This window comes from Rhea americana, unplaced genomic scaffold (genome assembly GCF_003343005.1).
Source record: "Rhea americana isolate MKP2758 unplaced genomic scaffold, rheAme1 scaffold_48, whole genome shotgun sequence".
NCBI lineage: Eukaryota > Metazoa > Chordata > Aves > Rheiformes > Rheidae > Rhea > Rhea americana.
Genome location: NW_028186623.1, coordinates 1237727 through 1251829, shown reverse-complemented (window position 1 = coordinate 1251829; position 14103 = coordinate 1237727). Strand labels below are relative to the sequence as shown.

At 46.4% G+C, this 14103-nt stretch overlaps 1 long non-coding RNA gene across 1 annotated transcript in view; it reads left to right on the top strand.

Moving 5' to 3' along the window:
- The window catches only part of LOC146589086 (uncharacterized), a 110282-nt gene continuing 96179 nt past the window's right edge, over nt 1-14103 (top strand). Inside the window, exon 1 of the long non-coding RNA XR_014897248.1 lies at nt 1-57. This is a non-coding gene — a long non-coding RNA (uncharacterized LOC146589086). The remainder of the gene's footprint in view (nt 58-14103) is intronic.

Here is a 14103-nt window from a genome sequence, read left to right as displayed (position 1 = left end):
GTGGATGAAAGAAGCAGCTCTAGCAGCTCTCCTGGGATGTTTGGTGTCTTCTTTGTGGTAAGAGGCTTGTGGGGGCAGAGAAATTTAAGGAGTAGCAAAGAGGATATGAGCGTGTTATGCCCTGACTTTTTTTTTTCTAGGTTGATTTAAAACTTTCCTTCTTCCTGTTACCCAGTTTTTTCCTGTAAGGGTCAGATCATCCTGAGCTACAAAGTAACTGCTTGGGGTGAAGGAGAAGGTTCTGGCTGGACCTGGGTTGCTGTTTGTATGCTTGTGTGATGGAGTGGGAGTTGGTGAACCCATGGGGTAGTAGGAACAGATCTGATGTGTCTCATGRTTAAGTGAGTTCATTGACGTTTTTGAGTTCTTCCTCATAAGGCTGTGATTGAAGCAGTGTAACCATGGTAATGCTGTTTTAATGTGTGATGTTAATCAATGCCAAGAGTCTAGATAGCCAGAAGGCTGGGTCCTCTAATGCTCTGAAGCTTCCAACAAACGGGCTCACAGTTCTCAGCTTACCTAGCATTTGGTTGTGTTTTTAAGCCTTGTTGTGGAAGGAGTGCTCAGTCCTCATTGTAACTGAGCCTACTCCGAGATTTTAAATGGTGAGATTTAAAACTTAAGCACTGTGAGATTTGTGTAGGTTGGTTCTCCAGGATGTTATATACCTTTGACTTTTCTAAGTCTTGAGGGAAGCTGAAGTCTTGCTTCTTAAACTGAGTTCTCCAGTGGTAATTGCATAGAATAATTTGCAGTGTTGGCTTTGGGGGGCTGTGACTTTTGGTAGACGGGAGGCTGAAGGCCTCTGCTGAGCTGTGTTTTGGACTGAATGATACTGASTGAGGGGGCATGTTCCCTTGTCCTCTCTTGGCCTCTCACCATCTGAGTACAGTGAGTATCTTGCCTAGCAATTGCGCAATGAAGGCCAGGGCTTCTTCCAAAGCATTTAGGCTTTTCTGGCTGTGAATGCCCAGATTTCTTTCAGATCCAACTCTGGTATTTATCAATTAGCTTACTCCAAATCATCGGAACAGCCACAGCTGTCCTTCCCCTGCAGTCTGGAGCACCCGCTTCCTTCTGCCTTACCTCATCCTCCAATTACTGTCCCACAGGGCGTCCTGGGCTGCAGCAGCCTCTACATCTGTCCTGTCGTCTGTGCATACAGCAAAGCCTGAGAGGATAAAGGAATGGAAGAGAAAGAAAACAGTTGCCCAGGAGGCCTGTTTAGGGAGAAATGTGCCTGCATTATGCATCTGCAAACTGTGGGGCTGAGCCTGTGGTTTGCAAGGGAGTAAGAGGTAGAGGGGAACTGGGACTCAGATGACACCAGCAGGCCTTTGAGGACAAGTCTGAAGGGTTAGTCTTGATGAAGGTGACAGTAGAGTATTTGGAGAGACTCCTGTTCTCACCAAAAATGATAGCCCTTTGTGCTCTCTAACCTAAGCCTCCTGTGGTAGATAGGAGACCTGCCTCTCCAAAGGAAGAGACCAGCTCTCTGGCAGATGGAAGAAGGGAAGGGAGCAATTCATCTGGACAAGACTTTCTCATAACTAATCAGWTGTTTCTTATTCTACTAAGAGCATGCAGGAACCCATGGGGTTGCTGAAGTATGTGTACAATGAATGTTATCTTTGAAGRACCAAGAGTCCTCTAAATGGCAGGGGTGAAGTTCCTCTGTTGTGAAAGCTGAATGCTTAACTTGGAGCTGGGAGGGCATTTTTGGAGGGACACATGGGATAGGAATAGCTGTGTTCTGAAGAGGAGAGTAAGGGCAGTCTGTCTCCTGCCAGTGAGGAGTTCAGTGCTGGAGAAGCTCTGCATGGAGCTTGCCACTGTGCATTAGGGAGAAGATGATGGAAACAGCTCAGGAGGCATATTGGTGACAGGCACATCCTGGAACTGTCTGCTGTGTTTCTTTTTTTGCAACCTTGTTTCCAGCTGTGCAATGGGGAGTATAACCTCTGGATTTGCCTTGTTGGAGGTGCCTGYGGCAAAGCTAAGTGGAGCTGATAGCTCCTTTTCTGGAGCTTGTCCAGCTCAAAGGTGGCCTGGAGACAAGTCTAAGAGTCCTGGTGCTCCGGATATGTCTGGGCAACTCTAGGGCTGCAGGTGGTGGTGCAGACTGAGCGGCATATTCTCCTGGACCCCTGTCTCACCACCAGAGGCAAAGAGGCACCAAAAGTCTTGAGGGAAATTCCCCGAACACTTCCTTCTTGATTTGGGTCTCCTGCAGGCAGTAGGATGCTGAAGAAGAGTGTGGCCTGGTGCTGCCACTGAAATGGCCCCTGCCAGCAGGAAGCAGAGGGCAGSTGGAACAATCATGTTAGCTCCTGTGATAGCTTCAAATTGAAGTCAGCTGCAAGACCCTATCTTGCCTGGGGCATTCTGCTGAAAATAGAGGGGTGGCAGGACCTGCCTTTAAGGCAGAGGAGTGAGGTGATATGCTGTGAAAATGAAGTTTGACACTGGCTGAGTGTTGCTGCTCCAGTGTTTTTGGTTGGCTGCCTCCTTGGTTTGGGAGAGAGGTGGGGGGGGGAACAAGCTGCAGGAAGATGCATGGGATAGTTCTGCACACTTTCTGATCTCTGCCTAGTCCATGAGCAGACACCCTGTTCTGTTCTCCAGCTTCTCAATGTCTCTTAAATGATGTTTAGTGTCAGGCAAAGACATTTGGTAGCCCACTGTGCAAGTCACCTTGCAGAAAATCACATGCTTTCACAGGGGTGTGGACTCTGTTACTCGCTTTCATGCACTCTAATTTAAATGAAATGATRTTTTCAAATGAGTTCTGTGGATCTTGTGGACCCTCGTAGGCAGACAGCTCACCTTTTGTGCAATGCCATGAACATCGGCAGGGCTCTGCTGATGCTTGGAAGGRGAAACTTCACCCTGGAGTTTGGCATCAGTCCCCGACAGGATTGAGGTCACTTCTATTGACCTGGGCTGCGTTCAAAACAACCGTCTAGGTGTGAAAAAATCCACTGCCTAGTCCCTGGTCCCTTGGCTCGGTTGTCCCCACCCGTTGTATTTTTTAAATATTCTTAATGATCTGTCACTTTGGCCAGGGCTTACTTGGTGATTTAACGATGGTCGTAACCAGGAGAGCGCAATGGCCAGGCAGAGGAAAAGGAGCAAGGGGGCTTTCTGCTGTTTTTTTTTTCCTTAGCTTTTACTTTACTTGTTTTCAGCTCTGCAGTGATTTCTAACAGCTGGCCCAGCTATCATCCTGATCATGTTGCTCTGTGCTTTGGTGAGGAGTGAGCTGGGGGGACTTGGCAAGCAGGCAGCTGTCCCGGAGTCTGAGCCATGAATGAGCTCAGAAGGGGAAGGAGAGAGGCTTGGATGGGAGAAGCTGTATTTGTTTTTTTTTTTTTAAGTGAGAGGCTGATGGTGTTGACTAGATTCAGGCAATGAGCAAGCAGGTGTTGTGTGTGCTTTCCCCTTCCCCATGTCTTGTCCCTTGAGCATGTGGGTACATAGAGCCTCCTTCCCTACTGCAGCCCTTGGGGAGTGAGGGAAGGCCATGAAGAGCACTTCAGATGCAACCTGTGCCTTATTTCTGCAGTGCTTAACTATGGGCATGGCTCACACCTGACCTGGCAACTCTTCTGTTGCAGCCCYTGTGCAGTCCTGTCAGTGTATTTCAGGGCTGACTTGAGACAGGTCTGAGCTCTTTCTACTCTGAAGCCCCGCACACAGTGCTTTTTTAGCTGTATTTTCACACAGGCTTCAGTTCTGAGCAGCAATGTAACCTGCTGACCGTCTGCCTTACCAGTTAGAGTCTGGGTGCTAAACAATAAAGCTGCATCTGAAAATGTTTCTTTTCACTTAGCTCTGCAGCACTTCTTGCCACTTCYCTCTCTGTGCCCAGCGTAGCGTTGTCTGTTGACATCGGGCCGTGCCTAATGCCTTCAGCATCTGAAGTATTCTTGAGYTGGTGTGCTGTGTGGTGATATCGGAGCATATGATGCTGTACGATTGTTCCATGCCAGTGTCCTTCAGCGTGCATCCCAAGGTGACATGCTGCACAGGGTGAGTGTTGCAAAGATGTGCTTAAAATCTTCCATGCAGGCACAGTGCGAGGACATGATTCTTCTGCAATAATGCAGGATTTGCAAAACAAAACCTACTGCCCTATGGAAACTGCCAGACTGCCACTTTTGAGGCAAAGCGTTATGACCTGGGGGCATACCAGAGAAATGCTACAGTACTCTTCACACTTTAGGCTGTGGTCCCTGGCCAAACTCTTCTGCTTTTAAATAGGTTGTTGTCTCCRTTACTGGTGCATGTCAGCTTTAAAGCCATCTTGCTTTCCTGAAGGGTACTGGAAGCTTCATTTTAAGCATAGTCACTGTGGGAATCTTCRGAGATGTTGGTGTGTTGCAGGATGACCTCCAGTACACTGTGTACAAATGGTAGAAAAGGCTGAAACAAAAACTCTTCTGAGCCTTTGAGTACTGTGGGTTTTAATACTCAAGGAAATGAGGTTGCTATTCTTTCTTCTAGGTGTGGGCCTTGTCAGTGTGTCTTCTACATAGCTGTGCTGTTCTTTGCTAGCAAGCTTTGACTCCTCCCRCTCCTGACTTGAGCTCCTTGCAGTGCTCTCCAATCCTGGGTGGACACAGAAGCTAGTTGCTCCACCTCTGTCCTTGCTGTCTGCACCAGAAGAACTCTAGGTGGGCCTGTGYGGTGCTGCCCAGAGTGCCTGGCTCCTGTCCTGCAGCCTTGCCTGTGCTTTTTGTGAGACACTGTGCTGCTATGTCTCTTCCTAGCCTGGCCCCAGACTCTGAAGTTCTCCCGGACCCCTCAGTGCTGCTGCGTGCTGGTTGCTGTAGGTTTCTTCTGGGACGATGCTCCCTGTGCCCTCCACTCTCAACCTGGGGCACTTGCTGCTCTTTCCCTAGCACATCTGGCCCGATACGCTGCACCACTGCCGTCTAGTTATGAGAGAGCAAGGTGTTYGTATTGCTCTGAACAGGCTGCTTTGCTTTTGGTGGAGAGTAGAATAAAAAGATCACGACTAATGCTGTGGTGAAAGGACGCTAAATTAGTAGTAGTTTTTGTGCTTCTTGGGGGTTTTTCTTCTGAGCTCTCTCCTCTGGGACAGCTAGATGGAAACCCGCGCAGTGGGTCAGTGGCGAACAGTGGGCCATGGCAGAGTTCAGCCACGTGTTGTGAATGAGCAGCCTGCAGCCCTGTGAACAAACGACCCTTTATACTTTAGTAATTATTGCAGGTGCCAGGTCCCTACTCATGTCTTTCCAGGCAGCTGCCTAGGCAAATGCTGTGCTCTGGCAAGGAGCAGGCCAGGAACTAGCTCCAGTGTTGGCAAGCAGGCCAACAGTCGTATGTGGAAATAATACTTTTCTCCTGGGTTTATATAGATGCGGTGCCCTGGTGCTCTGTTGAGCATATGCGTGCTACCAAGCAGTTGCTATAATAAAAAGGTTTTGTGTTATCCACCTGAAACTGTTTTTCCCTGTTGCTTGCTTTGGGAGTTGGCAAGACTGGCAGAGGAAAAGCACATGGTGATTGTGTAAATGCAGTGACTGTGAATGGGCTGGGGGAAGTGGTCTTAATTCTACGTACTGCAGAAYTGCAGTAGTGAGTTGCCCATTTAAATTAAGACAGATGAGTGCAGTGTTTACAACAGGGCCAAATCTGTGGTGTCTTGGTTGCTGCTATAAACACCACAGATGCCTTAAGCTGTCTGGCATGCAGCTGTTGCTCCTAAGATAAAGAATAGGAATTTTAATAGTATGACATTGAGCTTTGAATAAGGCTTTGGCACTGTCACAACTTTCTCCTGCAGTCTAGTGGAAGTAGCTCTGGGCCTCCATGCCGCTGCTCCTAACAGTAAAGCGTGCTTTGCGGTATACAGTGGAAGAGCACTAAAAAAACTGAACTCCCTGCAAGTTATTTCCTTTGAGCTCTTGATTACACTATGGTATGATCCAGGATGGATGATGTTCTATCTGTTCCTTTTGAACACCTCATGGATCTCAGTAACAGCTGTGAGCAATTTATTTTGGGTATAATCAGTTAACATTTTGGTGAAGTGCTTTGAGGAGGTACAGCATCGTCAAATGCTGAATATTGTTTCATTATTATTACTATTTAACATCTCTATGTAGCTGAACTACTGTCAGACATGCTCACTTAATAACCTATTTGGTGTCTGGATCTTTTCTGTAAAGGCAGCTCTTTGGCAAAGAGGACGGTAGAATGATATAATAGAGCTTGCACTTGCATAGTACCTGTCATCGGAGTCTCTCGACATGCTTTTCAGGCACTTGTGAATTCTCACCAACTGGTAAAGCTGTCTGGCTTTCAGTGTCTGTGCCGAGGAGGAAAGGAACGACCTTTTTGAGGTCGTGTGGGAAAGGCCTGGCCTGAGCCAGAGCCTGTTGTCCCTGCTCTGGTGGCACGGCACCCTTTGGCTGAGAGCTGGCCTCATAGGAACGACTCCTGCCCCTTRAAAGGGGATCTGGCTAATGCAGTCTTCTGTATATTTTTTCCTTTGGGAAAGCTTCAGGCTGGGCTTTCCTGCCGTGCGTAGGGCTAGTTTCCGCACAGCGGAGGCTGGAATCTGCAGGGATACAAGACATACCAATGAGGCAGAGGGGAAAGCGGAAAGGGAGTCACTTTGGAAGTCGTGCAAGTTTGCCGTGAGCTCCCTGCCCCCGGGTGCCCAGGGTGTGGCTCGTAGGCTTTGCTCTTTGTATTTTTGTGTTGCCACCTAGAGAGTGCACGTTGAGTACTCTTAAATTGCTTTCTGGTCAGCTTGATTGTTAGTAGATCTCTCCAAAGAGCTATCTGGGATCCTGCGCGAAACCSGTCTGACCGGAGGCTGCTCATCAGTGTAATCCCTTACCAGGGATGGATGGCCAGGTCGCGTTGCCAGTCTGAGCTGGTCCCTCTCTGTAAGGGCAGAGCAGCTTTTCCTTTCCTGTGGCTGTTCAGACAGTTGGCAGTCAGTTCCCCACCCTTCATCAGTAATGAAAGCACTTAAAAATTGAAGAGGAGATATTAGGAGTTATGATCATGTGACTCAAGCAGGCAGTCCATGTCTTGGACATTAAGATCTAGCAGGGAAAACTTGGAAAGCAGTTCATTCYCCAGCCTACCCCAGAGACAACATATAGCATGAAAACAAAAAAATGAACTGGCACTGCTGTTCTGACAGATAAAGAGCAACTCTTCATAAAGGACCTCTGTGTTTTTCTTCCTGCCAAGAATCATTTAAACAACGGTCATTAGTGACTTATCTTTTTGAAAAGACTAGCAAAAGCTGACATCTCAGTGAGAGACTCCATCAGTCAATGTGTGCTGGTGGAGAGCAGCTGTCTCCAGCTACAGCTGTTTGCACCGTATGCGCAGGAATCCTCYTCCCTTAGCTGCAYGCTGGGGCTTGGTATTTACAACTTTATCTTGGGCCTGTGTATGACTAGCACCAAAGCTAGGGGTGACTGACAGTCCAAACAGTGTTAGCAGGGAAAATGTCTCCTGCTTACTCTTACTTCTGCAGCCCAGAGAGAAAAGCTTTTATCGAAGCCCTACTTCAAGCAGTGGAAACTCTGCCTGATAACCAGGCATCAGGACCAGCCATCAGTTGGGTAAAAGCTTCGGTAAATGGCCTTCAGTTGGCCTGGGGATTAGGCTGTCTATACTGAGAGCTATAGAGCATGCTGCCCATGGGCAGCATATCTGTACTCTGAATGTGCTTGTTAAGATGGAGATAACATTGTTGTCCTAAAGGTAGGGAATTGAGAGACTGAAGGCTGCTAGCTGCCCAAGAGCAGTGTCTGTGGTCCCGTTGTCTCCTGTTAGTGCTTTGCTAAGATCTCTTAATTGTTCTTGAGTGTCTGTCTATCTCTCCATTTGACTAGATGCTGGGACTTGAATGGCATTTAAGCTGGCTAAATATGGCCCTTAATATGGCCCTTTCCCAAATTGAGATGCAAGTGTCTGGCAACAGTGCAGAAATGTAAACTCTGTTTCATACCCTGGCTTCCTACAAAAGTCTGTGGAGAGGTCAGGCAGGGTTAAATCCACAAAAGTGCCAACTAACGGTGTTCAAGTTTCTCATCTGTACCAGGATTATGCGTCAAGACAGCCACTGAAGGTGATGCTCTGCAATCATCTCCTCTGGTCAGTAAGCTAGAGTTGGAGCACATAACCTCGTAACTCAAACCATCCTATAGTTTCCCTGGAACTTTAAAGTCCAGTTTATGATTCTTCAGGCCAAACCTGAAACCAGTCTACTCTCTGAACTTTGCTTTCCTTGCCTGTTCAAATCCTGGGAGGCAAGCCAGCTCTGGAAATGCTGTCACTTTTGAAGATGGCTGCTCTCTCCAGAAGGAGGCTCTGAAAATTCCCATTGTAATTAAAACTGATTTTTTTTTCAAAAACATCTTATGAACTTGGCCCTGACTCAGTCCATCCCAGCTGTCCTCAAATTAAAAAGAAAAGGACACTGGGAGTGCAAGACTTTTTTTTTTTTATTATTACACAGATTTTATTGCTTAGGATTCAGCACATTGACAGGCTATAAAAGTTTACTGAAAACAGATACAGCCTGTCAATGGGTTGACCAATACCCCTGGCTGGGATGCATCCTCGAGCTTCTGATGGAGAGATGYGGGTTTTGTTTCTCCGTGCTGTTTCTGTATCGTTACTGCGGAGAATTCCCCGAAGGGGGAATGCCCACATGAACTACCAGCGCTGGCAAATGGATATGATTCGTTCCTGTGCAGAGGTAATGTCGTGTTGACTAGTTTTGTGGGGAATTTCTTAGGGAGTTCCACATGTCTGGAGTTAAACATGCGAGTAGGTCTTTCCTTGGCAGCCATGTAGCAGCTAAATTAAAAGGAACATATTGATACAAGGGCAGGCTCTGCTACCCCCTCAGCGTCCTGTATGAAGGGTACAAGTTCCTGCACAGGGTGTGTGTGGGGGAGCATCCATACCACAAAACCCACCAGATGAAGAGAGAACGTCCCCCTTTCCTAGGGTATTAAAGCGGAATTTGTAGTGTGCTAATTGGCCTGAGAAAAGCCTCACAGTGCATCCCCTTTGTGCCCTTACAGGGAAATTCCAGTGAAACACTCTAACTGCACAATCCTGTTCCAGGATGAGGGTCCAGGGGGAAGTGTTTGAACTACTTTATTCCATGTGTTTCTCCATGTAGATAAATTAGGTGAAAGTCTGCCAAGGCTCTTGCTCCTGCCCCCTCTCCCAGGTGGTAGAACCTCATGCAGCTCTTAAAAGAAAGCTGTGTATTCTCATTGAGCTTGATATGAAATGAAATAAACCCCTGACACTTACTGAATAGATGCATTGTTTTCTCAATGAGAGACTATCTAGAACAACAGAAAAACTGCTGTAGTCGCTGGTCCAGCTTTCTCTTTGCAGCATGTGTGGTGGTGGGGGCAAAAACATCCCAGGGATCTAGAGCCTCTAATTGCCCTGCAACTGAGGATGCCAGTCAGTTGTCCACTGCAGCCCAAACTTCACAGCCTTTGTTGACAAGTTTCCTAGGCCTCTGCTCTGGCAGTACCTAAGATAAGTTACAAGGCACTCCTTGGACTTAGAGCGAGGTTGCTTGGCAGTGGTGGGGGGAAACGCGAGTAAGGATCTCTGTTGGATGTGTTTTGTGGTTGCCTGTGTAGCAAATGCTGAAGCGTGAAAGACTGGCCGCTCTCAAAGAGCATACCAGTGGTCTTTCTTGATGTGGCATGCTTGGTGCTCCAAAAGCAGCATTAATTATCTTAGAGGCTTTGGTTTCAGTGGGAGCTAAGCTGAAGGTGTTTTGTTTCAAGACTTTTTTTTCATGTTATCACCTATATTTAAGTATGCAATCTTGATTCTACTTAGAGTACAATATTATTTGTTTATGAGCTCACACTTGGAAAAAAATCCTTGTCTTGTCCTGCATGATTTGAATGTAGAGAGGCAGAACTAAGGTGACAGGAGCGAACTAAAGATTGCCCCTTTTAATTCTTGACTTCTCTGCAAGAGAAGTCTTCTGACGCGCTTCTGCAAACTACCTGGTTTACCTTTAGCATGTGTTCTTCCTGAACACATGCAACAAGTCCAGAAAGTTTTGAGGGCACAAGGAATTGCTCTAGGAGATGGTGCTAGCCCGTTGCTATGGGGCCTTGTAGCTTCCTCTCTAAGCAGCCCTTGCTGGTGATTTGGGTCAATGTGGCGTATTGTGAACAGCAAGGAGGGGTGGCTTACATTAGGATCTGCCGCCCCTGTGAAGCAGGCAGCTTCCTGTTGAACTCCTTCRACTGAATCTGTTAGAAACTGAGTCAGAGCCTTGCGAGTGGTGAGGTGAGTGCCAAACTTTCAGTTCTCACAGAGCTGTGAGCTTTGTATGCATCTGGATTACTTAGGAGACCCCTAGCAAAAAAGCTCTGTATCCAGTCACCAGACCCCGCACCTAGTCAGCCCGTGCCAATTTGGCTGGGCTGTCAGAAATCGCTTGCTAGTAGAGTAGCATTAGGTAAGAACGCTGTTTTTTTGTATCCACAACAGTGTTGGATCAAGGTTGCCGCGCGTCATTTCATCGCTCTGGCAAACTACAAACTGGGGGCTTGCAGTATGGAACCTTATTTTTAATAAAGGAAAAATCTTTGCGCTTCCATTCCGCATCTGTCAGCGATCTCACTTGGCTGAGCCCTGGAGGAGTTCATCTGGCCCTCGTGTTAAGGAAAACCAACAAATTAGTACAGATGTTTTTCTGAGAGCTACGGGGATCAGGGATCAGTGATTTAATACTGCCTGATATTTGATAGGGGACGCCCAGGGAATATGTGCTGGAAACCAGGAAGTAATATTACATGAAATCAAAATATAAATGTTTCTAAAGGTTTAGGTAATTTTTTTGCAATTTCCCCTTGTATAATCTTAAATGAGGTCCCTCTCCTTCTCCTGTTCTTCATGCACTTGTTCCTGTAAGAGGCTTATTCCTTTTGAGCTCTGTTCCAAATCAACTGGAGTAAAATGGAGGCTTATCGTGTGTTTTTGTGGGCTCAGCTGCGGAGCACACTGAAGACCCTCACGAAGGTTTTGAAAAGAGGAAGGAAGAAACTCAGGTGAGGGAGGAAGAAGCCCTCACCACTGTGGGTGCRGGTTTGTCTTTCAGAAGCATTCAAGCTCTAGGAGTCTTCCTTCATCGTGCTCTCCTTGTGTTTGCCAGCCCTGAGAATTCRGAGATCTGCATTAGTGAAAATACGTGCGGTTAGAATGCCAGACCTGAGGAAGAGCTGAATGCACCTTCAGACCAAAGCCAGCTTTGTTTCCTCGTCCTTTGGTTAGCATGGCCTAACACGTACTACTAGCTTTAAGCTGCTTTGTAGTTCAAGCAGGCAACCTGAGCAACATCAGCAGAATAAGGCTCTGAGGGCCTAGTTGTAAGTCCTTCCAAGGTGTACTCTCCTTTCAGTGACTGTTTGACCAAATGATGCTTGTATTTAAAAACCCTGTTGGGTTTTCCTTTGGAAAGGAGACAGTGTGGAGTTCACTGTGACCTAGCATTTCTTATTCATATGCCAACAAGCTGTTTTTATCTAAGGGTTTTTGGAGATTCCTAGATTCTTGGTGGTCTGAAAGGGCCCAAGTCTGTCTTGGCTTGATTTTTGGTGKTTTTTTTACTCATTCAGGTGTGTGAGGTATGAAACCAAACTTARGAAAGGAAAATAAGTTCATGTTTAAAAAGTTCTGAGTTTTAGACAGTCGATGTCTAATGAACGTGAGAGCGCTCWGCAGTTCTTTTTGACTGTTCTGGCTTGACATTTGGGACCTCACGATGCCTTAACTGAATCAGTCTGCCACATCTCTGCCGTGGGCCTTCTCTATTGCTCAGTGGCTTCACCAGTGCAGGGCYGGGTTTACTGATACCTAAATAAGTCACAGTGAGAGAATTTATTCACACCCTCCAAAAACCACAAGATATGGAAAGTTGATGTTATTCTTGACTCTCAAAAACATAACAGTAACAGAGATGAAGTCATATAGGCTCAGCAATGACTGTCAAGGGGATTTTGAAATTCTTCACAGCCCCTCTGCCTGTCCATCCCAGGGATGCCCAGGGCAGGCCAGCTGTTTGGCAGAGTGGGGGGTGATATCTGAGGTGTCTAGCTGTGTGCTAATGATTTTTGTAGTGAAGAATGACTGCCACCTGCCACTGTTCCACCTGGAACTCCCCAACACAGGCRTAAAACAAGAAGATGACAGGGTTGTGGCTAAAAACTTTTGGCTTTAGTATTTCAGAACTGGCCTTTAAGTAAAGGTTGCACCATAGCTGACCTCCCAGGAAGGGGCAAGGGAGGAGGGCTGCTCTTAAGCCTCAGGCAGGGCAGAGATGCAGCTGGAGATGAAATGCATTAGGCAGCTTGGCTGYTGGTTACCCATTGCTTCATACTGGAAGATCGTGTGGGCAGCAACACTTCGGTTGCTTCAACTCGCTCTCCTCCTCRTTTCTTTTCTTACTCTTGGGTGAGGGCCCAAAGACATTGCAACATGTAATGCACTTACCGGTCTCTTACCATCAGTATAGAATAGGGTTTTGTTCTGGCTCTCATTGGCACTTCCGAGCGTCGGAGGCACATCTTYGGTGTGTACCTGGAAGCGCTGTTGGTGTTCTTGCTTGCACTTAAGTTTGCCTGAGTTAGGTTTTTAACTAAATGAAGCCTTTGTCAATGGCATGAAGGTGTTGCACTGAAGAAGAAACTAATTAGAGGCAAACATGCTTCTCGGTTGTGGAAGTGTTGAGCCAAGGAAATCCAGAGCAGTGAGTGAGAATGAATGTTCTGCACTTAGCACTAGGGAAATTCCAATGATGGCTGCTCCTTTTCCTTTGCTCATTCTATTGTGGCTTTCCACAGCTTGTGGTGACTCAACGATCTCTTGCCCATCTTACCCCAGAATTTCCTGGCTTGCATCAGGGTTTTTGTAACTGTTTTGGTGGACTTTCCACAGGGATAGGAAGGTTGAGATTTTTGTAAGGCTTTGGTTGGCTTTAAACTGTAAAAACTTTGTCCTTTTTTTTTTAACATCAGCTTGCAAGTTTAAGAAACACATTCAACTCTTAAAGAAAGAAAGAAAAAGGAAAGGAAAAAAAAAAGAAAAAACTCAACTTGGTTTGACAAATCTGCCTCCTATAAACCCAAGCTGTTGGCATGTGTTGTTACCCTCCTTTAATGCTTTATTAATGAAGTTCTTTTACAGCTGTTCCATTATTTCACCTGGGATGGGAGTCAGGGTCACAGGTGGATAATTATGTGGGTCATCCTGTTTCTATCCTCTTAAAACTCTGGCACAGCATTAGCTTTCTTCCAGCCATCAGTGTTCCAAAGACTTATTAAAAACCAACATTAATGATCCAGAGCACTCCTTGGCCAGGCTTTTCAAGTCTTCAATGCAAGTTCTCTGGGATTGCTGATTTCAAAATACCTCATTTACTAGCTGTGGTTTAACATCTTTTTTAGTTACTGTTGGATTAGAAACTATTTCATCATCACACGATACAAATAATCCTCGTGGCTTTCTTCCAAATACAGAGTGGCTGTTTTTACTATTGTTATAACACCTTGTAGCTGTGGACATACCTGTTCTCTGCTTGGCTTATTGCAGCTGTATGTATTGCAATGAGCCCGTACTCCTAGGGGATTTTGTCCCTTTGAATCAATTGATGTGCCARTCCTAAAGAGAAAGATGCAGAAGTTGCTCTGTTTCTGGGCTGATAGATCCTTATCATGCAGTGGGGCGGTGTACACGGCCCAGCATAGGTCTGGGGGCCGGGAGGTTTTACTGCAGTGGCAGTGCCGCTTAGTGAATTCATCCTGCAGATCTGCAACTGCAGCATGGCTCATGYGTACTTTTCTGTTCATCTTAGTTGTTCTGGTCTATGCAGCTGAGCAGGAAGGACAAAATATCATGTAGAGCAAGTCCAGATGTGATGCCACATCTGTACCATAACAGAGGCAGAATTTCCTGCAGCCGTGTATAATACTGTTAAGTCTCTCCCCTGCAAATAAAAGGCAGAGGGGAAGAAAGCCTTTTTTTTGTTTGTTTTTTTTGTTTTGTTTTGTTTGT